Source organism: Heterocephalus glaber, unplaced genomic scaffold, assembly GCF_053883595.1.
Source record: "Heterocephalus glaber isolate CG9 unplaced genomic scaffold, H.glaber_assembly_v1.0 deba00001504, whole genome shotgun sequence".
NCBI lineage: Eukaryota > Metazoa > Chordata > Mammalia > Rodentia > Bathyergidae > Heterocephalus > Heterocephalus glaber.
Genome location: NW_028258324.1, coordinates 66,187,219 through 66,212,952, shown reverse-complemented (window position 1 = coordinate 66,212,952; position 25,734 = coordinate 66,187,219). Strand labels below are relative to the sequence as shown.

The window sequence follows — 25,734 nt, the reverse complement described above, 5'->3', positions numbered from 1 at the left end:
TCTTATTGTCAGTTAGATAAACATTTTCTAAGTGCCTATGCCCAAGATTCTATTGCTAATTTTATATGTGAAAAGGACATCCCACATTACTTGTGATGCTTGGCAGGTCAATCTTCAGAGGTTATTTTTGTCATTCACTAGCTGTGTGGCTTTGATCAGCTCTCCTCACCACAATGATTCTCAGCTTCCTCACTTGTATGATGAGTACAGCAGCACTTCCTGTCAGTGTTACCAAAAGCAAAGCATGGGCACTGCAGGGTCATAGTGGGTACTTAGAGAATAGTGTCAAGTGTTAGCGTGTCACTCATTAGAAACTCTAATGATGGATGCTGTCAACCTAGATATAAAAGTACAATTCTGTAAAGTGTCCACATGGAACTACCAAGAAACATGAGACAGTTTCTCAAGATATGTGTGATCATAAACATAAGGAGACATTATTTTAAGAGCATTCAAGAGCAGTTTCCCTGGTCATTTGTCTCTGAATCCCTCTCTATCTGCCATTTCTCTTGTTTCCCTTCCTCTGACAAGAATCTGAAGAAATTCCAAGGTCTTCTCTACCTTTGCTACTCAAAATTTACAAGCTCATTAAAGAAACTTTTGCTTAATGAGGCAAACTAGAACTTCTTTCATTCTCAATCAGCCTCTAGAGAAAGCTATTCCTTAACAGCACTTTCTGTGTCTCTCAGAACTTCTGTCTCTCCTCCTCCCCAGTTAGAATACAGATTGGGATCTGGCCATGCAGATGTTGGCCTTTTAAATATGTCTAAATATATCACATTTTTCTGATGGTAAGCAGAAAGGGAACTTGAATATACACAGTCACTACAAATAGTTACATCACTTGATCTTACCCAAGAGTTTCAGGCAAGAACTTGCATCTCTGGCAGGAGACAACCATATTTGTGTAACTTCTATGACTACAAAAATAGTAGCTGCTTAATGAAATATGTTAAATACAATCATTATTGTATGTGTGCTTTATTTTCCAAGTGCCTTTGCAAGCATTTTTCATCTGATCCCTATAGGAATCCTGTAAGGAAACCATTACTGTACTGTTGACAATTGAAACACATAGGCTGAGTGATTTTTGTCTAAGTTCTCATAAATCATAACGTACCAAAGATTAGACTCAAAAGCAAAATAAAACAAAAAATTCCAGGCTCTGTTACCAAGTGAGACATAGGTTCCTTATGGTCTTGTAAGTGCGCTGGAGTGGAGGATACTCCACACCCAAAGGATTTGTGAGATTTCAAGGAGCTTTGTCCCGGTAAAGTCATGAAATTCAAAACATCTTTGTATTTGGGAGCACAGGGGAAAGGTAGCTGGCAGTGAGAGGATGTGATTTGCTTTAGTGTTTGGACTTGGCCTGCTTGTGTGCTCATGTGCATGTGTGGTGTACCATGGATTCCAGCAGGGAGATACAGAGGCAGACCTATGTTGGCTTGTCCGATAGGAGGTGACTGCTGTTGAGCTGGCTCATCCTTTTCTGGAACATTCCTCATACATAGTCTGCCTCCAGCAAGGATGGAGAACTGACTTCCTCAGCATAGTCAAGAGGACTCTGTAATGTGGACACATCGTGGACCAATAAAAATAAACATTGATGTTGATACTACACCTTTCTTTCCAGGTACGGATAGCACCAGCAACTTTGTAGTTGACAGAGTTTTCAGCTAGCCAACCTGAACCATAAGGAAAAATATAAAGGTAGAACTACTGTCACCTTTGGAAAATTGAAGATAAAAATATAGGTAGAGTTGGTGATAAGGATGTCTTTCATTTATTTTGGTTTTAATAAAACAATCATGAAATTAAGTGTTCAAACACTTAGTCCTTGGCTGGAGTTGATGTAAAGGTGGCATTAGATGGTAGCATTGTTTTCCACCAACTTGGAATTCAGGGACTACTATGATCTGTTTCCAAATCATATTTTTAGATCTTATCTTCTTATGATTTTTAAATGGAGTAAATCACCTTTCACAGATTTGCTGTCTGCTTCCCGCCCCCTTTAAAATCCTGTTCTATCATCCAAACACCATGCATCTCCATACTTGCAATTCCTACACATTTTTTGAAGCCATCTCTAATCATTATCAGTATCCATATCAATTTCTACCTTTTCAGCTGAAAATAGTCTTCTTTTCTCTTCTGAAGACTATTAACACTATACTAGCCACATTCTTCTTTCTGTTACTGGTGACTTTCTTCTCATCCAATAGTAGGTTCCTTGGAGAGTTGCTGTATCTCATTACATTCTACTTGAGCTATTGCTCAGTAAGATTAAAATTAGTTGGAGAAAAACTAGGTGTGGAGCACATCTGTTTTTGGTATATAGGAATTATCACTATATGGGAATCTCTATTTTGCTTCTTGTATTTTACCCAACAAAGAGCAGATTGTAAAGTCTATAATCACCTGTAATTTTTATATATTTTAGCATTCATCATAGAACCTAGTGCAGAGTCCATACTCTGAATATTTGTTGAATGATTTAATGAATGAAAACAAAAAGTGTGTTGGACTACATTTTTTTTTTTTTTGGTACCAGGTATCAAACTCTGGTCCTTGCGCTTGCGGGGCAGTTGATGGAACCACTGAGCTAAATCCCTGGCCTGAATCACATATTTTTAACATTAATACTCAGGAAGGACTACTCATTGATCCTAGTGAATTTGTACCTTAACTTTTAAATTTTCAATTTCTTTCTGCTTTTCCGATGTTGGAGGTCAAATTAAGCTGAGAAAGGACAGAATTAAGATGTGAATCTTACAGTTTTTGAGTATATCACATCCTATGAAGTTTTTCATTGGTTAGCAAAATAGGAAAAGAATAAAGACAGGTAATATATACAAAGAACATGTCTGAGAGCATTTTAGTGCCTTAAAAAATCATAATGTGGCATAAGAACTCTATATTTGTTCTAACAAGAAAAGATTACTGCCACTCTTCTTCTAAAATATTAGGGTTAGATCCAAATATCCAAGGTTTAATTCAATTCTTTACAATTTGTACTTAAACTACTAACAAATCACCCATGCCTCTACATTCTCATCTCATTCTCTATATCCAATCTACATTCTGAGACTACTTGTGTTCTCTCTGTGAGGTGAAAGAAAGGAGACCTTTCAAGTTAAAAGTAAAGGTCTGTACATGATTTAGGTAAACTGGTGTTACTGACTTGTAGTAGTGGAGTACAAAATATCCTCTTTTTGGACATCAAGCATCTTTAAAGAAGGTTATTTGATCAAATTATAACTAAATTCTCTCGAGTTGTAAAGCAGACACATATTCTCTAAGATATATCTTTATCTACATCATATATATATATATATCAGCTAGATAGCTGATACTTTTGGTAAAATTTACAGTTAAGGCATTTAATTTAGGAATTTTCAGCTGTGTTTGTAAGTTTAATCAAGTGATTTGGAGCTAACATTGCATGACTTAATATCAGGATTTGGTATTATTATAGAATAGAATGGGAACCAGTCCATTAAAATACACTGGAATATTACCTTAAAGATTGAATAAAAGTCATCTATAAAATCACTTGGGATTAGTTTAATGGAAAGATCTGTGATTACTATTATTTTTGCTTTCTCGGGGTATTACAAACATATTATACATCTTATCTACATTACCAAATTTACTGATATAACATAAAAAATAGTCTCAAAATTTTGAAAATCTTCTTCACTGGTAATTAAATCTTTTGTTTCATATGGTTTCATATTCCCCCCCTTTTAAAGAAAAAGCTTCAAGGTTTTATTAGTATTTTAAAAGAAACATATTATGGTTATGGATTCATGCTAACGTTTTGTATTTTACTAATATTTTTTCTATTAATTATTTTTTTAGGAGATTTTGAATTTATTTATTGTTATTTTAAGCATTTTTATTAGAGTCAGGTAATTTGTTTTTAATATTTCTTGTTTGATATTAAATATATGTAAGAACACACAGATTTCTCACCATTAGTTCGCCACATTGGCTATGCCCCACAAATTCTGACATGTAAAATTCTTATTGTCATTCATTTATAAGTATATTTTGATCATAAGTATTATTTAAAATAATATCTTGATATTTCCAAATGTATCATCTCTTTTTGGAGAAGATAGCATCATGTTACTGTTAATTTCTGGGTTTATTGCTACATATCAGAAACTTTTATTTTTATGTTAGTTTGCTTTGTAGAGTTTTTTGCAGTTTCTTTGTAGCCTGATAAAAGGTCAGTTTTGAGGATATGCAAAGCCTTTGCAACAATATATATTTTGTTAGTCAAATATTCATATTTTTACTTGGTACTGATTTATATAAAATGTCAATTATTAAGAGAGATGTAATAAAATCATTCATCTAGTCTTTGCTTTATCACACTTTTTCATATTGTATATTTAGAATCTATTAATTAGGAACAAATACAATTCTTTCAGATATCTCCAAATATGTATATGTGTGTGCGTGTGTGTTTGTGTGTGTGTGTTTAAAGGGCCTGCAGGTGCAATTTTCTCAAGCATTGAGTGTTAAACATGTTTTTATTTTGTTCTTTTATTCGAGTGGTAGTTTAGTTGCTAAGTGTAGGACTCTAAGTAAACATTTTCTCCTTTATTTTCTCTTAATAATTAGTTTTGTCATCAAGAGTGCCGATGTAGTACCAAAGGATGACATGTCAAATAGGTCTTCTAACTCATTAATTTTTAATTCAGCCACACCTCTTTTTGCTTTGCAGTCTTTAATTTTTTAGAATTTGATTACTGCTTTGTGGTACTGGGGATTGAACTGAGAGTCTTTGCCCTGAGCTTCATCTCCAGCCATTGTATTGTATATTGTATTGCATTTTGCAGTGCTTGAGACTGAACCTAGGGGCTTTTTGCCCTGAGCTAAATCCCAAGACCACTCTACCCACTGTGATTTTTAATTTTGAGATAGGCTCTTGCTAAGTTGCTAAATTGCCCAGGCTGGGCTCGGATTTGGAATCCTCAACCTCCCAGAGTACTGGGACTACAGGTGTGTACCACCATATCAGGCTACTGATACTTTTAGTAACCAAACTTTCAAATGCCAAGGCCACTGTTCAGTGTTTCTCCACGAGAAACGAGTGTGCAAATCCTCTGTGAGTCTGGTGAGAAGGAAGCTTCTTTTCTAGTCATTCCACCACAAGGCTCGAGCTACTGTGCCTCTAACAAGTTCCTGGTGATGAGGAAACTGCTGGTCTGTGGACCACATTCTGAGCAGCAGAACCCTGGCAACTGCTTCTTCAGAGATGTGAGGTCCCCTTTAGTCCTCCTGAAGATATTTATCTTAAATATCTTTCCTGTATTCTATATTAATCTTTGACTTTGATGCTTGTGTCTGGTAAGTCACACTCGAATTGTTTTCTTTTCTTCTCTTTAAAGATTTTGACGTCACAGTGACCTGTGGCTTAGCTATGCCCGTGACCTGTGACCTTGAATGAGGGGCAGAGGTGCCGCTGACCCTGCACCCTGAGCAAGCCTGGTGGAGATTCTACCCTGCTCTTGGCTGACCTCAGAGATGCCACTGCCCTTGTCTTTGGCAATGCAGCCGTTCAGGGAGGGGAGGGGCGGGGCTCATCACAATCTGGTAGGGAGGGCTGACTTGCAGAGATGCTGCTGCTGCTGACCAAAATCAGAGCAAAGTTAATATTTTTGAGTATTTCCTTCATGCAATATATTGTTGGAAAATGTTGGTCATGTACTAACTTGTTTAATGGACACAACTTGTCAAAGTCTTTTTAAAACTTGTAAAACATCGACTCTTCCTCTCCTTGCCTTTAGTGCCCTCTGATTTTCTGGAATTGATGAAAACAATTTATTTATATTCTAGCTGAGTACTCTTTTCTTTCTTTACTTCTCAGGTAAATGGAAGGATGCTAAATGTATAGACATACTTTTAGAAAAAATAGCCCAGATACTTGAACAAGTTGGATAATACCCTAAAACCAAACTCTGTAATGGGGAGTGGAGATAGGGTAAAGGGAGAAAAAGAGTGAAAAGACAAAAGAAAAAAAGGAAAAGATTTGAGGAGAGAGTGATTAAATATACAAGGGAGAAAAGGAAAACTGAGTGAAGGTTAACCTTGCGCAACAGTGGGGAATTCAACCATATTTTGCTTGGTTTTATTTTCTGACCTTCTGTCAACGCTTTCAAATCTCTGCAAACAGGATTAACTGAGTAGCCTTCCACACGCAGAGAGAGCCCTGGCTGGAATGACCTTACAGATCTGACCCAGGAGAATAGGGGGGATATTAATATTGGCTTCCAAAGAAGCAGATTTTCGTAAACTTACTGAAGAGACACCTTGTTCTGTATTGTATAGATCATTTCTGCAATCTGGATAAAACTGCCTCTTATTTTGTAGATTTACAGGAATGTCATTAACAATATGTAACTAGAGGTCAAAGAAGAGCCATTTCAGTATCAGCAATGAACTTACTTGAATTTGCAGTGTCATGTGATCTTTCATCTCCAGAATTTTTTCCTTTCCTTGTCAAGCTTGCATGGACAAGGAGAAGGACAGGTGAAGCCATTGATAGGTTGAGTTTAGGCCTCTCATCCCAATTTCTGAAAACTTTGAGGCTCTTACTCTAAAAATGTTTCCTCCTGTTTTTCATGGCATTTATTTTGCAAAAGAAAAACACTCTTCATTTCTTGTACTTAATCAAAATCTGTTTCTTTAGTGTTTACCGTGTCTCTATGGGCCGCTTTGTCTTTACTTAAGATCAGGCAGAATTACTCTGGGAAAACAAAGTAGCTTGACAGAAAGGACAGGGTCACAGCAGCCCTAGAACATTGGCTTTGTTCAAGAGTACCTCTATTTTAAATCAATTTTTCAGTTTTCAGTTTATCTTTTGAATCTTACTAAAAATGGACTGAGTTGCTACCATGAGCTTTGACCTAGGCTTGAGCATAAAGAAAAGTCTGTGAAATCCAGTTTAAAGACCATTTGAGTCTTATAGACAGATGTCTTTTAAAAAATAGAGTACGGTAATATCTCAGTTCAGGAACCCTTCTGTTTGCAAACAGCAATGTTCAGCAAAATTTTGCTTCAGTGATGAGCTCGAATGTGGCCATCTTCCCCAGAAACATGGAATGAATTACGTTTGTGAACCCAGGCACCACTGTACTACAACACATTGTCTGTCTACCTTTAAATCTTTGTTTATGGACACAAGGTATCTATTTCACATGCTCCACAATCCCCTTTAAACAGTGCTCTAGCAAGTCCTAGGTTGTTTTGAGCCTGGAGTTGGATTTGCTATTTATCCTACTGAAATCCCCCCCGCCTCCTCTCTGCTTCCTGTCTGCTCTTAAGTTTGCATCAATCGCTCTGACTAACACAGCTATGTGAGCCACACAACTAAACTTCACCTGGTCACAATTAATTCTCAGTGCCATTTTTATTGGCACCCAATCTCCCAATGAGGAGATGTCTTAAATGTGGGTGATTTTACAGGTGCTAGGTTGTGCTCAGTATCTGGGCATGCCATTGTGGGCGGAGGAGATGAGAGAATCACATAAACACTGCTTGTCAGGGGTGGTAATCCTCTTGCTATCATCCATCACCAAAGCCTTCCTTCTCATTTTGGTGGAGGCAGGGAGTGGGTCCATCCATTCTGAAGAAGCAGGATGCACAACCTTAAGAAATGATTGGCATCAGCTTTGTGGATCATATCAGTCTTGCATGATGTGTATTGATTGCAGCCTTCCTTACCGAGAGTCTGGCTCACGACTGGGGTACTGATGCAATTCTTCAGGCCCCTGTCTGCTGAGAGATGCCGATGCGGCAGAGGTTGTGTAGAGGTAAAGCAGAGACTTGAGCTTCAGTGGTTGCTGTCTCATTTTTCAAAAACCTACAAGGCTCTGTCTGCATTGAAAACGAGTATATTTTACCTTTTGATTGCAGGTTCAGGGGAGTGGCTGGCTAGGGGCAGATTTAGGTAACAAAGACTGGGAAGATTTCAAAAGGTGAGTGAAGAGAGAGTGGGAGTCTCAGGCCACAGCACTGAAAACTGTGCCTTGTCAGGCTCTGAGTCGAGTGTTGGTAATCAGAGGCAAATAAGATAGAGTCACTGATATTCAGGATCTTTTGATTTCATGAATTAGTGTTTCGAGTTTAATCGGGCCCCATTCAACAACAATCTCTTGCATCACTCCCAACTTCTCTGTTCTCTCTGGGAAGCTGTAACAACTTTGGGGAAAGCTCCCCTCTGGGTTCTGTACCTAGGAGAGCAGTGTGCTAGCTAGGTCATGGTCAGATGGGTTTTTTCTGCATCTGTGTCTTGTTCAAGGGGCTGTCAGGACAGAAACAGTGTCTTTTCCATTTCTGAATCCCCACTGCTCCTAGCAGGGAGTAAGTATTCACAGCCTTCAAATGATAGGTTTCGAGACTTAGTCTGACTCCTCCTTATTCATCCAGTGTCATTTTCAAGTTGGGATGGAGGGCTCTTAGGCAGTGCCTGGCTTGAGAAGCAAGTGTCTGGTGAAAAGGCTTTGGAGCCAGGCAAGGAGTTTAGTCGTATCTCAGTCTTCCTCTGATTTGGGCTTGACATCAAGCATTTCATTTCTCTTGGCTTCTAATAGTTTAATTTACATAATTTTCTGAAATAATACAGAGACAAAGTAACCCATGACTCAGTAGATCATTCTTTTATATGTGAATTTATCCAACAAACATTTCTTGAGAACCAGCTTGCCTACCGTACCTGCTCTTCACTCAGCACACCCTCTGGTTAGCAGGAACTGAGTCCTCCCTGGCTCCAGTACCTCTGAGATTTTGTTTCCTGGAGACTCAGCTTCAGTTCAGCCTTCTTGACTGTTACCTCCTCTGTGAAGATGTTCTAGCCCCTATTCCCTCTGCTTGAGTAGATCTCTAGCAGTACTTTGGCTCTTCTTTTGTGTGGTACTCTTGGGCATGTACAGCAGCAATTGATCTCCACATTTTATCTTCTCATGAAGCGTGAGCACTGTAAGAGTCAGATTCCTCATAGTGCTCAGCACTGAGCCTGACCCTTATTAAGCAGTTATTGTTACACTGACTGATCTTTTTTTCCCTTTAGAACAGTCTACAGCACTGTTCAAACATTGTGGCCTCAGATCTTCAGTGGATGCTTTAGAAATATTAAGGGCTGCAAAGGGCTTTTGCTTACATGAGTTACATCTATTCATATTTGCTGTATTAGGAATCAAAACAGAAAAAATTCACTAGTTCACAGTTTCCAAAAGAAAATTGGTATTATTTTACATTTCTGCAAATATCTTCAAAGTCTGGCTTAATTTTCTTATCTCCTTTTTATATTCAAACTGCAATAATATGTTGTTTAGTTGAAGGAAGCTCTGTTTTATACAGATAAGTAGTTGGAAAAGGGTGGAACATTTTAATAGAATTTTGAGATAATTGTAGATATTTTTTCTGTGCTACTACATCAAAATTTGACAAGTGGTAATTTTTTAAAGATTATTTGCATTATGGAATCTGAAACTGATATAGGGTACCAAGTAATCTAAACAAGCAAAATAATCCAAATGAGGGAAATATCATAACTCCCAACCTACTAGATATCCAAAACACTAGTTTGTGTTCTCAAAAATCGAAGAATGAATTCTAGGAACAACAGAGGTTAAGAGTAGGGAATATTTACTGAGGGAAAGACAGCTCCTGCCTGAGAGGGATTGAAGGGGACACCCAGAAACCCACCTCACTTCTGAAGGTGTCTTATTGAGTAAAGCCATGAGGTGAGGCAGGTACAAGATGAGACAGAACTACAGTCAACTAATAAGGTTACAGGTATCACTGTTTAGGTAATTTTGATCCAATAGGAAATCATGAGGTGGGACAAAACTATAATCAGCCAATAAGATTTCAACAGGTATAGACACTCAGGTAATATTGATTAAATGGGGATCAAATAGGGAAGCAAGTCGCATAGCAAGCAAAGGAACAAAAAGGAATGCAGGGGATCACCCTCATTTACAATATCAATCAGTGCTATTCATCCCTAGGGGAAGTATGTGGGTATAGTAGTTCTTCCTTTTTATTTTATTTTTTGGTACTGGGAATTGAACTCAGGACCTTGCACTTGCCAGGCAGGTGTGACGCCAAGGAGCTAAATCCTGGCCCCAGTTCCTCCTTTTTAAATTGTGAAGTTTTAGTAATGTGTCTCAATTGTTTTTCTTGTTTTTGTTTTTGTTTTGTTTTGTTTTTGTGGTGAGGGCTCAGCCCTGCCTAACTGCCTTATAATATTTTCTAATTAATTTAGCTGTCTGTAATAAAACAGTATTATACTAGGTTATGTTAAAATCTGCTACTCTGTCTTGTATTTTACATAAGTATTTTCCCCATGCATGGTGTTGTAACATTATGTATCGGCCATTCGGAAAATATTGGTTCACTGGTTTCTATCAATTTTTAGCACATTGTCACATTTCATTCCAAAGTTCAGTTTAATCACATATTTTAATATCGGAAAAATTTTAAGTACAGTAGTAGCTTGGCTCACACACTCTTCTGTTTGCAAACAATTCTGTTCATACACAAAAGCACCCAGCAAAATTTTGCTTCTGTTCGCAAACTCCGTATCAGGTGACAAACACGACCATGGCCATTTTCCCCACACAAACACAAACGCAGCAATCTTCCCCCAAATCGTAAAGCAAATTAAGTTTGTAAACCGAGGCACTACTGTATCTGGTAGCTGTTAAGTTCATGGTGATGGATACACCTTTATTTTACCAGCTAATTTTTTTATTATAAGTTTGAATTTATGATTTGTAAGTGGTATCACTATTTTTCCCTTGAAGTGGAAGCCTCACTTTGTTCATTGCTGAGAAAATATATGCAAAGTACCCAGGTTTAAATTACCACTGTTTGTCAGTTATTCCTCCAAATAGATACAATGTTGCATGAATAAAGTGAGTAATATGGTTTACATCTCAATTGTATAAACACTTTTCCTTGAGACAACTATTATCTTTCAGCTCATAAAAGTGCTTCTGCACATTTTCTCTTTTGTCATGGAATATAAATAGATATACACTCAGGACTCTAAACCTCAAAAAATAAATAATAATTTTAACTTCTTTGTTAATGGCATTCTAATGAAAAAGTCACTGTTTTTTTCTATTTGTTCATGACAATGAAGGGTGCAGCTCAAATACTCTAACAATTTCATCCACCACTGTTTTTACATTTCAGTGTAAATGACAACAGATAATATGATTTATTTTGAAAATAATTCTGACCTTGTGATATTACACTGATATGTGGACCCCCTGAAAAGGCCTCAGAAATCCCTAAGGGTCCTCAGATCACACTTGGAGAACCACCCTTAACAAAATGGGTTGCTGTGTTTCAATCCCTTTCTATAGTCATCTTTTCTTTAGCCATTATGGTACAAAATGACCCATTTGCACTAATCTGAAATAGAATCTTTAGAGAGAGGTACAGGATTTTTCTCTTCAATATCAGTGCTTGCAATTTCATTCTGCCCTTTTCATTCTGCATCATATCCTTTGACCAAACGGTCCACAGAACTAAGACTGATCCATTGATTGGATGCCTGAGGCCCTGGGGCAGAAAACAAAAGGATAAGAGTTTAGAATGAGGGAAAATGAAAGAAGAAGTAGAATACAAAGAACAAGAATATGAAGATTAAATAGAAACAAACTAAAGAAGAGAGCATAGGAAGAGGGAAAAAACCCCAAGAGGAGCTGTAAGATAAATAAAACAAGGAAGAGGGGGCTCACAGTGGTAGCACATGACACAACCTGTGAAGAAGGCTATGAGTCAGGAGATCTGGGAAAGGAAGCCCCAAGTAGCTTTGTCCTGAAGACTCGCTGTCCTCTGTGGGCTCCCAGTTCCCCTTCTGCGACACCAGTGTGCTGAGAGGTGAACAGGCAGGACCGGAGGCAGATGAGAAAGTCCCAAGGTGGGCTTTGGGACTCCCTGCACTCCCATAATTGTGATCAAGATCACCAGTGGCTGTGGTTATTTTCCTACTGCAGCGAGTAGGTGGTTTTCACCAATCACTAAAAGGCCTTTACTGAACTGAACGAAGAACCACTGGCTTGGATGGCTTATGATCATTCCGAGCCCTAAAATTTTATGATTCTTGCATAGAAGGGGACCCTGTAAACCGATACTAAAATAGTTTCCCAGCCTTAGAGTTTCACATTCATTGCCTTTGACCCTAAGCAAAATTCAAGATAAAGACTCTGGTCTTTATAACGCTATTTTTTCCTACGCAGGAAAAAAAACAAAGAAAGAAAAAGCAATTCCTGTGAGTCCTGAACAAACACTTGCCACACTGCAGAACCCAGCAGATAGGACAGGTGGGAAATCAGTCTCTGGGGATGTCTGAGCATAGTTGCTGCCTGTGTTGTGCAAACAAACAGAAATGGCTCAGCCCTGCGTGCCAGGGCTGCAGCTCTTCTGGTCTCAGTTTGTTGACTTGGTCCCAGGGAAGGAAAAAAGCTTGCCAAGCGTGATGAGTGGCCGGCAGTGGAAAACCAGTGCTACTGTCTTCTGGCAGGCAGGACGGTGGCCAGCACCACACTTGGTCAGCTTCCCCCAAGAGCCTCTCTCCGTTCCTCACCATGGCTGGCTTTGGCAGGCACTGGCCAGCCTGAGAATACAGGAAGCTTTGGGTCACTGTGACCTCTCAGTGCTGAAGCCAGATGAAATACGCCCTGGAGGTTCTCCAGGGTCACATGGCATGTGGAGCAAGAGAAGGCAGGGCTGCTCTTGTGCTGACAAAGTGGATTTTGGCTCCACAATGGCACCCCTTGGGGAGTAGGAGGAGTTGTGGGTGGAAGGGAGTGTGGGGTCAGGCCAGGCAGCAGCGGGTGAGAATGGGCAATACGGAGAATCAATCTTGCTGCTGCTTTTTTTTTTTTTTTTTTTTTAACCCTATTTATTCTTCTAAGAAGGCTCTATCTTCTGGCGATGGAGACTCACCCTTAAATCTGCAGCATGAAAATCTGGGGAAATCTGGGGAAAGGTTTCTTTGTGTTTCTCTTACGTGCCAGGAGGGGCAGATTTCTAGCTCTACATATGCCAGGTCTCATAGGTGGATTAAAACTTTGTAAGCAGTGAGTCTGATTTAGAGTTCCACAGTAGCTCAACTGCACAACATGGAAAGAAAGTTGACCATGGATACTTGGGGAAGAGGGCTACTATTTCCAGATCTGCTTGCCCTTTAACCTCTATTTGGAAAGCTCATTCTCTTCCTTTTCCACCCTGCTGAGGTCTTTCTTCACCTTGTTCTTATAAATTCATTCATCCTGCCCTGTTCATCTGAATCCCAAACTCATAGTGGAGACTTGGCTGAATCCTGTATCAGAAGTCCAATGATGGACATCTATCCTTTGTCTCTCCTAGGTCTGAGATGCCTAAATACATTTGCTGTGCCTTGGGCTGGACTCAGAGAAGGGGCTTGGCTATATTCACTGTCAAGAATCAGGAACAGAGGTCTGAAATGGCAATGGCTAAGAAGAAGGAGCCAAGTAAAAAACAAAATCCAGCTGTAGGCGGTGAAGCCCAATAAGCAGGCGGATTGCAGGCTTGGAAAAGAGGTCAGGCCCTAGGAGCTGACCCAGGGCCTGGAGAGGAGTGTTATTGCTGGGGGAAGACAACTGGTGGTGAGGTTGGTAAGCCTTAGTCTGCCATCCCACACATGGCTTCACCTGGCTTTATGAGGCCTGGGCAGATCCATTCTCTCCTGAAGGCCGGATTCCTTCTGCTTTGATGAAATGGAGATACCAAGGGTATGTCTGAGGATGTAGAGGGAGGGTATCAACGGGGAAAATGAAACACATCATTTGAGGTCCAGCTACAATCTCACCTCCTCCAAGAATGTTTCCCAAATCACTCTTCATGGTTCCTGGCTACCCTGACCTCCACCCTACTGTGTAACACTTTATGTTTTGGTTCTAGTGTATGTCTCAAACTGTCACGCAATGAATTATTTGGTAACAGTAATGACTAATAGTTATACAGTCTCTGCTTGAAGTTTATTGCTTTTGCAAATATTAATTCATTTGCTCTCCATAATGGCCCTGAAAAATAGCTAAAATAGTTATTGGTAGTTTGCTTTATTTAAGGCAGAATGGTGCAGAAAGCACAGACATATGCTTCTTCAGATTAGGATTAGAATGTAAGCATCACTGGGTATGCGAGGAGTTTGTTCAGCTTGCTTGAGCAATTCAGCCAGTGGTTGGCATCACCAAGAGAGAGCTGTGCCCTCTCATCCATCCTCTAGCAAGAGCTAAGTTTCTGGTGAAAGAAAATCTGGCCTTGCACATTCAGAAAAACATCATACTGGAGGCATCGTATTTTCACAGTGTGGTGTTTGGAACCCTGAGGAAATGCCATGGTTTTCTAGCATCAAAACAACTTTATTCCAAAGTTTCTTTTGGAAATTTGAAGGCTCCCCTCTCTGCCAGGTTTCAGATCCCAGCTCTCCTTGGCAACTAAGCCCTTTGGTCGTTACAGTGTTCTGGGCACATCCGTGTTGCACTTTGATTCCTCCTCCTTTCTTTCCTGCACCCACCCCGACCCTTTGCGTCTATCTTCGGTGCTTGTTTGTCCATGCCAACAAACTCCCATATTTTTAGTGTCTTTCTAGGGTTCTTCCTATATCTTCTTCCCTAACTGAAACCAGACCTTCCCAGGGAGTCCTGCTTGTCTGGAAATCTTCTTACATAGACTTCTAATACTTGTTGTTGTTGTTGTTGTTTTAAAAAAACCTTATCTTAAAGGGAGAGCAATGAAACATTTCTTATAGTCCACTTTGCTGCTTGCAAAATATTTTTCTTCCTTCAATTCCCCCCTTCTCTGAAAGAACCATTCTTGGCCTCCACATTCCACAGCCCCCTTATTGTTAATCAGAGACCTCTTAACCTCTCTCCACATTTGCTGAGGATTTTTGCACACATCCTGTAGCTCCCTCCCCTTCCCCATGCCTCCTCTAGGAAACCAGAGTTATCCAAGTCCTTGACTGTCACAAATATCAGGATCTCCTTTGCTGATCTCAAACCACTATTTCTCCATCCTTTGTGCTTTTCACCTGTCCTCAGATGTCTTCTATATCCCTTGGGCTGTCTTTATTCCCTTCTTCCACCTAGCAACCTATTTCATTCTTCGGGTCTAACTATCTCTACCCAGGAAGACCATTCTCTTGCCTAGATTATAACTCTTCCCTGACCATGGTAGTTTTTGAATCTGGATCCACTGTTGAATTTTCAATTTTCTCTACTGTTGCACCTAGACCACTGAGCCAGATGGCAAAATCATACCACCATATGTGTTAGAGCAGCTATAAACGCATGATTCTCTACACTTGATCTGGCCTTCAGAGCTACCTATTAATTTTTTTATATCTCTACAGTTTTGATCTTCTCTTATTCCTTACAATAGACATTTTAGATTCCCTAGAGACTCAAATTTCTGCCCTATTCTTTTTTTAAAAAAAAAATTTTTTTTGGTACCAGGGATTGAACTCTGGACCTCGCACCTACAAGGCAGGAACCGGAACCACTGAGCTAAATCCCGGGCCAAAGTTCTGCCCTATTCTTTTTTTTTCTAATTTAAAAAAGCTTTTATTTTGCAAGAATTTTTGGATTTACACAAGAGTTGCAAAGATAATATAGAATGTTTCTATATCTATATATATCCCTCACCCTGCCTTATTCTTAACAACAGACTCTATCTGCTGCTGCACAGAGAGAAATATGCGATGAGGGTTATCACTGCAGCCATTCCTTGTTTTTTGTGCAGCTGAGCAGGGAAAAAGCTGTCTCTGTGTTTCAGACAACTGACCCTTCCCTTCCCTTCTGGTCCCTTCCCCTCCCATCTCATCTCTTTTCTTGTCTCTTCTCTTCTTTTTTGTGGTAGTAGTGATTGAACTAGAGCCTTTGTACTAAGCCACATCCCCAGACCACTTTTAATGTTTTATAGTTTTGATACAGAGTCTTACTAAGCTGTTAAGTTGTTCAGACTGAGCTTCAACGTTTGATCTTCCTACCTCAGCCCCCTAGAGTCCTGAGATTACACGCATGTGCCACCATTTCAGCCTGATAGAAGTTTCTCTTTCCTTCACTTGTAGAAAAGTACCATTTCCCACTTTTTCCTTTTTAACCATGATTTTTGGTTTCCTTTTCACATGAATAATAAAGATAATTGTACACGTTTCATGAGTATTCACTATTTACCATGTGTATGGTCTCATTTTTAAGTATATCTTTATAATTGCTACGCATAACCATAAGAAAGAGATGTTATTATTCTTCTCACTTTGCAGATGATGATACAGAACACAGAGGCAGCTAAAATGACTGTTCCAAGAAAACAGCAGCTACAGTTGAGGCTTGAACTCAGGTCAGCTACCTGTAGAGCAGGAATATAGCACCCTGACTGAACTGTCTCTATTTCTGAAATGTCTTTGTCCCTGAGCTTTCAGACGTAGCTTTCTTTCCTTTCCATCTCACCCACTCTTTTGAAATGGACTTGTCACCTGCTCCTGCATTCTTGGAATTACCAATTCTGTAATTTAGGCTAGAAGGTGAAAGATGCAGCCAGGTTACTACTGAAAAGCTTTTCTCCTGGCCTTCTCCTTTGCCTTGGTTTCCTCTTCTGTGAAATGACATTTCCGACGGCACCAGCGGCCCAGGGATTTAGGTAATAAACAGCCGGGTGTAAAAAGGTAATCGACCATCATAGTCATCTGCTCATTCGCCTCCATTTCCACCGGGAATGTCTCCTAGTATCTCACTCAACGTGCACTAAGAAGGGCTCGGCATTCTCCAAATGCTCCAAATTGGTGACAATCTCTGTGTTCTCTTTCCTTTTCCTTAGAGGTAATTATTTTTCTATTGGGCCTACATAGCATGTCCCCAAGTTGCACCGTGCTGAGTCTAGTACCTAAGTTGACTTCATTGATTAAATTTAGGCCTGCATCAACTCATAGTTTAATAATTGTTGTGTTTTCATACCTGGAATCCCTGGCCCAATTTTCTAACGTCCTTGCAGAACTCTTTTTTTTTAAAGGGTAATTAGATGATGCCTGTTCTGCTGCACTTACAATTACAACAGGTAACCCCAAAGCTTTTGTATGAAGTTGAAATTTCTTAGTGTTTAATTCTTTATTCTCTCACTAATTCTTGTTTCTCTGCTTTATCACATTTCTTATTACTTTCTGCACATTGTACTTTTGCTACAGTATTGGGGAACTACCAGTTGTCCTTCGAATCCCAGGGTCTCATAAAGCTCACTGGTTGGAAAATGATGATGTTTGCGTACCTACCTTCATTTTCTGGTTAACACTTCTTTGTGCTTAGAGATAGCTCAAGTGTTATCTTTTGCAGACCTATTCTTTGACTGATACCTATAATTTATTTTGGTGCTTCCTCTGGGTTTCCACAACACTCGACATATACTTATACCCATCAGTTACACATTATGGTTCTTAAATTCAGTTTGCTTCAAGACCCCTACAGCTAGGCTTGGTGACCTGCTACCAGTGGATCAAATTCAGCTTGATGCCTATTTTGTAAATAAAGTTTTATTGGAACATAAACATGCCTGTTCCATTCAGTATTCTTTGTGGTTGCTTTTATATGACAACAGACAACAGCAGAGTTTAACTGATGTAATAGAACTTATATATTCCAAATCCCAAAATACTTGTTACCTAGCCCTTTTCAGAAAATGTCCTCAGATCTCTGATAGTCTTCACTTTGCAAATAAATTTTTAATATTATTAAGCATGTGTATATTACATAATAATTACATTCATCTTGGGGAATTGGTACATATACATGTTGCATGTAGTTTTTATTTCCACTTCACCTTCTGCTCTCTCCTGTCCTTCCTTTATAAGATCCCTTTCCTATCTTCACAAAGTCTACTTCCCTGTCTCCTACCATCTCTCTTTTATGTTTACTCTCTAAATTATTTGTATTTTGTGTTTCTCATAGGTGAAAAACTAGGCAATAGTTCACCTTCTATGTCTGATTGATTTAACTTAGCATATGGTCTCAAGAGCCATTGATTTTCTTACAAACAACTCATGTTTATCTATCTTTATGGCTGAGCAATACTCCATTGTGTATATATACCTTATTTTCTTTATCCATCCATCTGTTAATGAACATATTGACTGCTTCTATAATTTAGCTATTGTGAATTTAAGTGGGTATGCATGTATTGCTTTAATATGATTACATTAACTCTTTTGGAGAAATATCCAGAAGAGATACTTCTGGATATCAACAACTATGGTGCCTATACTATTACCATATCAGAATTCTTAGCCTGAAAAACCCAGAACAATAGAAGGTAGATCAAGATCTTGCACAGGAGGGTTGGTAAGGGAAAATGGTAGTTAGATGACTTGGCTATATACTCAAGAGGCCATGTACTACCCTACGCCACCGACAGTGATTCCATGTGGCCATGATATGTGTCCTTATGTAACACTTCTTACATACCACAAGTCAGGGACCCTGTGATTTTTATCTTTGTGTCTTCAATGTCCTGCATGGTAACAAGCTACTAGAAACAAATCAGCAATAACACCAACAAACACAAGCTTAGGCAGAAATAATTTTTGGAAAGATATTGAAATATGTTCAGAGGGTCCAAGGAAAAATGCAAACTCAATCCTTGGGAAAGTTACAGCAATGGAGCTGAGCTATGACTGCTATGAGGACCCATTCTCCAACTTGTGTCTCTGCTGTTATTCACAGCATCAGTTCAGTTTTCCCTTTCCCCATGAATTTCCTCCAGCTGGAAAAATCTGGCCAATCATAGTTCCTAAATTGTTCTTTTTAGAGCTTTCAGCTATTGATTAGGCCTCATCTTGAACTTTGTGTAAGTCCCCAATCCCATATACAAGATCAGTTTACCATGGTTACAATGAAGAAATAGGTATTAGATGAGAAAATGAAAGTTTTAATGATACCTGTAGATAGACTACATGTAGGAAGAAAATTCAAGGAGAAACTGGACACTGTTTCTGGAAGGTTGCACTAGGCAGATGAAGGAATAGGTACACATTTTGTAGCTCCTCTTAGGTCAAAGGTGCTTAATTGATACATGTTTACTCCATAAGTGAGTCCATGTGTGATGTAAACACAACAACTAACTTCTTTGAGTCTTTTCTTCCTCTGCGAGATGAGAATGGCACTCACTACACAGGTTCATGTTGAAGATAAAGCATTTACTACAATAGTTGGCAGACAGTAGATGTTCAGTAACATTATCTAAATTTTTAAGCTCTCATCTGGGTTATAATTGCTGCAGGAAGTTAAGAGAGAATTCATCATAGCATAGGTTATCTTTCAAAATCCCATTACCGTGAATATCCAATATCTCCATCAAACTTTATATCCTATTAAATGAAAATTTGTGTTTGTGTGTGTATGTTGGGGATTGGACCCAGACCCTAATGCATGGTAAGCACATGCTCTACCACTGAGGTACATACCCAGCCAATTTTTGACTCAGTATTACTTAAGTCAACAAAAATAATAGCCCAAACTCTTTCTTAACACAGGCTGATCTGAAAAGAGAGATTCTAAGGCATCCCAGAACAAAGCTCTCATTTTTACCTGTAAGATACTGTACTCATATATTCAGAAGACCAAGAGAAAATTGAGGTTTAGAATTCCTGGCCTACTAGATGAATGTTAAGCTCCAGTTTAACTATTCACCGAACTAACTCACACCCCTCCCTCCAGACTGTTGATTCTTGCATTTTCTCAATTATGCATTCTCTTATGGATAATTTCTTTTTGTGTTTCTCATACTAAAATGTCTTCCTTTGCCCTGGTACTTTTATGTGCAGAACTTCTCAACCTTCAGAACCTTCTCTGGCTCCATTTCTCTCTTTCCTGACCCAGTCATAATCTGCCTTCAGAAGGTATAAGTCAACTTTTCCCTGGTTGGATGCAGAACCTTTGAAATCAGGCCAGGTATCTTAGACTGCTTCTTCCTCCTCCTTCTAAACTCATATTAAAGAGTTAAGTGATCAGAAGATAAATGAAAAATTATCTCCATGGATAACTGGCTTATAGGAACCATCTATAGTTTGCCAAACTCTCAGTAACTCTCTATAACTCTGTTACTCTCTGATGTTATTAAAGATATTCTACCCCTGATCATAATTCCAGTCTTCTAAATTATTAATACTTTAGGGAAATGAAATTTCCATTTAACTGAGAATGGTTTCTTAAATATTTCTGTTAAGGGGGTCTTTTCCAATGGCTGGAGAAGACCTTAAAGATTACCTGTTACATTGGTCCTATAAAACACCCAAATCATTTCTAAATGTTCCAAAAGAGTTATGAAATGTATATTTAGGGCCAGGGATTTAGCTCAGTTGTTCTGCTGCCTACCTCACAAGTGCAAGGACCCAAGTTCGATCCCCGGTACTAAAAAAAAAAAAAGAAAAAGAAATATATATTTAAAGGTATGGTTCATCTGAGATGTCTAGAGAAATACCTATTTCTTTATCCTGGCAAATTAGAGCTCTTCCACTTTTATTCATTTCTTTCTTACTTATTGAGGGACAGTTTGGTATCCTTCAAACTCCAACCACAGTGACCCTCTGTACTGTACATTAAAGAGTATAACCCTACTTTGACATATGATACTTGAGTAGGGATGCGAGGTTAAGACAATAAGTCCTTCTTTTCCTCATTTCCAGCTCCAATAATCTTAGGCTCTTCCCCTGTTGCATTTGATTCTACTTCATCTTTCTTAGAATGGACCCTGGTCTATCAATTTTCTTTAAAAAAAATTGATTTTAACCAACTTACCTTCTCTTTGAAACATAAAGGTCAAAGGATGTCTAAAATATCCTTCAGGCATAATAATTGCCAACTATGAATTTTGATAAAAATACGTGATGATTGTTTAAATTTTTAAAATTTATTACACTAAAAGACCATTAATACTCCTCAAAATACTAGTTTATTTGGAACACACTGACCCCACTGTTTTTGGCACTTTCTTAAGCAGTTCTGAAAATCCTTTTTTTGGTGTGTGTCTCTAGGTGCACTGTTGTGGGGTGGCTTGAAGTCCTGAATTGATTCAAAACATTCACCTTTTACCATCATTTAGAAGTCACATGGTGCCAGGTCTGGTGAATTACGTAGAAGAGGACATACTGTTATGTTTTTTCAAACCTGCCTTTTCATTGGATGGCATACAGGAGCAACATTCACCATATTTTTGATCATAGCTCATAAAGACATTCATGAAAGAAGACTTTGGAAATCCCTTAGAAAGTGGCAAGAATGATGGAGTAAATGTGTTCAAAGTGAGAGGGAGTATTTTAAGGGGGATTAATGTCAATCTGTATTTTATTCTAATGATTTTTTCTAAGAAATATTTACCACACACTTCAATCACACTTTGTAGATAGAGATCAGGAATTTGCTTTGAATAGAGACTTTCTAAATTGGAATCATTTATTGATGACAGAATACTTAGCCCCAGTAAAAATTAGTATGTCAGTATTCACTATTGTTCTGGTCTAGTCTCCAAAGAAATATGAGATCATTATCATGGAAGCATGAACAAAGCCACCAACAGCCATCTGAGCCTTTTACCACCTCAATGCATTTGCATGTGCTTTTTTCCTTTGCTAAGAGTATTCTGTACAATGCGTTTCCTTCCTGGATACTTCAAATCTCAGAAATTTTTTCTTTATTCCTTTATCTCCTGTTCCACGTGGATTCTAATATAAACTAGGTCACCCATCATAATTATTTAATCTGTCCTTAATTTTTCCTTATGGAAAATAACACACTTTATATTATGTATTTAACTATATTGTTATTTGGTACCTGTCTTCTTCACTAAACTGTAAAGTCCAGGAAGGCTGCAATTTTCTCTATGCTGTTTGCTTTGCAATCCCTAGAACCTAGCAGAGAGTCTGGTTGGTTTAGGTATTCATATATTATTAGTTGGATGAATGAATGAATAATTATTACAGCCTACTACTTTCCTTCTTGTCTGCTGACATTTGTATATGACCTTATGGTTTTTCAAAAAGTTTTCATGTCTATGTCACTTTAGATAGTAAAAATGTGTCAATGCCTTCTCACTGTAACAAAAAACCTGAGATAATGAGTTTTAAAACAGCAAAGGTTTACTTTCCATGTTTGGCTTGCTTGTTACTTTTGGACCATGGGCAGGCAGCACCTCTTGGTGGGAGGGCATGGTACAGCAAACCCTCACTTCATGGCTAAAACTGAGAAAAAGACAGGTGTCCCACAATCCCCTCTAAGGAACACCCAATGACCTAAATCTTCCCACTAGGCTCCACCTCTTAAAGTTTCTACCAACTTCCCATACGCCTAAACTGAGGGCTAAACCTGTAACACATGGCCCTCTGAGAGATAATTCTGGTCCAAACTACAGCAGAACACTAATTATTATTGTCCAAATCCCATCTGATGAAGTTACAGGCTAAAAAAGGGAAGAGACCGACACACATATGGCTGGTGATGTGTGGAGCTGTGATCAGAGCCTGGACTTTATGCTCACTCAGCCTAGAGCTTTTTCCACTAGTAATTTAAAAAATAATAAACCTGAAGACTCTGTTTTAGAAATCATTTAAGTTCATGTGTGTGATTTGTTTTTAATCTTGGGGAAAATAATATTTCTTTGCTGGAAGGATGTAGGTAAAATACAATGTCCCAACTCCTCAAAAAGTAGGCTATTTTTTTTAGAACATTTCTGGGTTCACAGCAAAGTTGAATAGGAAGTATAAATTTTCCATCTGCCTCCTGAAATCCCCTGACTTTTCTAACTTGATTCTGTCATGTGGGTTATTGTCTGGGAAAGGGGAAGGGAAGGTCTCTCTGTTTTAATACCACTTCTTTGACACCTCAGGACTTCAGACAGACCCACGTAATACATATGTAAGGCACAGAGCAGCCTCTGCATCTGAACACATAAAACGTAATTTCTTATGAGAGAAATTTGTCAAAAAAACAGTTTTTGTCAAACCAGTGGCTTGAAAATCAAAATTCTCTGAAACATACCTTTGCTTTTATAACATGTCTATTACAAATTGCGCTCTTTATTCCCTACCGACTTACCTCATTTTAGTACTCCTCACCTTTGCAATAGTATATAGGCCCAAAAGCAATGCAACAATATTGCTTTATAAAAATTTCCATGTTAGCCTGTTAATCCCACTGAATCATACTGACCTGTTTTCCAAATTTTTCAAATTGGCAAAGTCTGTTGCTCATTCACCTGTATTCAGGAAATGATGGAATCCCAGTGTGATTATATAGCACCAAAACAATATTAAATAAAAAATTGTGTGTATCACCATAACTAGTGAATTGAATTGATATATATTTTAAAGTAATTTCCTGATAGGTATACTATATATGATTTATCTCTCAGGTTATATAATTCCTGGATATGTCATCATTTGTTTTCATATCTCTATGATATCAGTCAAGTTTTGATTTGTATGGATCACAAATTTCTCATAATGTAGTACACTTTTTTTTTGCTTCCTTGAAAAGGGGAAACTCCATAGAATTATAGGTCTTACAGTAGCACTATACTTTAGAGGGCATTTATTTAGGAGTGCCTCAACTCTTCCCTGTGATAGGCCCTCCAAGGTCATCCATTTTCTACTGGGATACTTTGCATAATGGGGAATTCACTCCTTAACTGCTACTTTATGCACCCAGCAGTAAACCAGGCAGGTTGCCCACCTAACTAGGTATGTCTTTCTAACCCACCAGAAGGCTGCTGGCCTGTGAAAGTCTTCATTTATATCTAAAGTATATTCCCAAGCTTTCCTGAATCATGGGCATCTGGAGACCATTCTCTGCAATTGGAGCTGGTCTGCCATTGTTTAGACGGTCTGGTAGCAGAGCAGTCTGACTTCATTTGGAGCTGGAGGGAGGCAGGGCAGGCCGACAGCAGCTTGTAGACCATGGAGCTTCCTGCAGAGTTGCTTGCTAGAAAGAGACTGCTTTAAGACAATGTAGGTTTCCAGATGTCCCTCTCAAAAGTACATGATTGCCAGAGGAGAGGATTAAAAAAGGAGAATACGAAATGTGTGAATTAATTACTCTTTTTCAGTGATTATGTTTTTACTTAACGTTTGGCAGCACAGTTTCCATGAATTTTACTTTCTTTCCCCTTCAGAACAACTGTACAAAATGCTGATAGACTTACAACTTTTCTTAGTATGATTTTATGCACATTTTTTCACCTGGTTCACACAGTATTCCTTACACTAAAAATTCTTTCTGTTTCTGCTTTGCGGGGGACAACACAATTTTATAACATAATAACATATATTTAACAATGTTAAACCAATAACCAACGTTCTGGTACCTTATGAAATGGGCTAGTTTGCTCAGGGTATTTTCATCTTCCTATAATGGAAACGGCCATAGAGGTGGCACATCTTAAGTTATTTTTATCCGGGTGAGTTAGAGACACAGTTTAAGATATTTGGCTGTTTTTTTTGTCTGCCCATGTCTGCATCTTGCTTTGCTCTCCCTATATCCCGGAAGTTAACTCTATACCTGATTGCCACGGGGAAGAGGAAGTGAAAAGAATGGAATCAGAAAGAGCCTGCTTGTCTTGTCTTTCTGACATTTGTTATGAAGAAGCCTAAACCCTTAGGGGAACTTAGGGAGTTTTGTGGAGAAAGGAAAAGGTGGCTATTCTGGGTACCTTGTAGAGGCAGGGAGGAGGGGAGGGGGAGAGAGAGAGAGAGAGAGAGAGAGAGAGAGAGAGAGAGAGAGAGAGAGAGAGAAAGGAAGGAAGGAAGAGGAACAGGAGGAAGAGGAGAAGGGAAGAAGAGAGGAGGGGAGGGGAGGGGGGAAGAGGAAGTAAAAGAATCAAAGAGCTCTGTGGTCCAGTGGGAAGCATCTTGCCTTTTGCTTTTGCTTTCAGCAGAGCTGGTGAAGTAGTAACAAGGTCCCAAAGAGCTGGGGATTTAGCTCAGTGGTTCTGGTGCCTGCCTTGCAAGCTCAAGGTCCTGAGTTTGATCCCCGGTACCCAAAACAAACAAACAAACAAACAAACAAACAAAGGTCCCAAAGAAGAAATGATCCCCTACTTCATGAGTTACAATGTTAAAATTAATATACTGCAGCTTTACAAGAAAATTTTCCCTTTCCCAAGAGCCACATGGAAAGAATTCACTGTTCCAGGTAGGATGGGCCAAGTATCCTGGGACAATGGATGCAGCAACTAGTGTGGACCTCTGACTGCGGATCCCTGTAACCAGTGCTCCCTCAATTATGCACAATTTAGTGCCATGGATTTGGGAGAAGAAGAGATAGGAAGAATTATCTGGAAGAATCGAAGATAAGTATGTCTACCATCCAGCAGAATGGGAACTCAGGAAATAAATATTACACTGAATTATAGAAAAGAAATGCGTAATTTACAGAAGTATGTGCCTGAGAGGCGTATTTGCTTACAACCAAGAATGATTATTTTCTTGTTCAAGAAATTATGGTAAAATGTACATACAGTGAAATTTCAAGTCTTTGTAAATAGGGAAGGGTGGAGGGCGTGAAGGGAGGGCTAGGAATGGGGAAAAAATAAGAACCAAGATGCATTATATAAAGGTACAATTCCCAATGAGAAATGTAATTGTGTTGTATACCTACAATGTACCAATAAAAGAATTTAATACAAAAAAAAAGTACATAC

General features: G+C 38.8%; 1 protein-coding gene across 2 annotated transcripts in view; it reads left to right on the top strand.

Annotated features, from left to right (window-relative positions):
• Positions 1-25,734, top strand: part of Lpp (LIM domain containing preferred translocation partner in lipoma) — an 847,859-nt gene that overhangs the window by 791,517 nt on the left and 30,608 nt on the right. The window contains exon 14 of one of the 2 annotated variants that reach the window (XR_015441149.1): positions 13,402-17,738. The exons of the other annotated variant lie outside the window; for it this stretch is intronic. The gene's annotated coding sequence lies outside the window, so the exon portion shown is untranslated. Of the gene's footprint in view, positions 1-13,401; positions 17,739-25,734 lie in introns of those variants that run through there. 2 annotated transcript variants of the gene reach the window in all.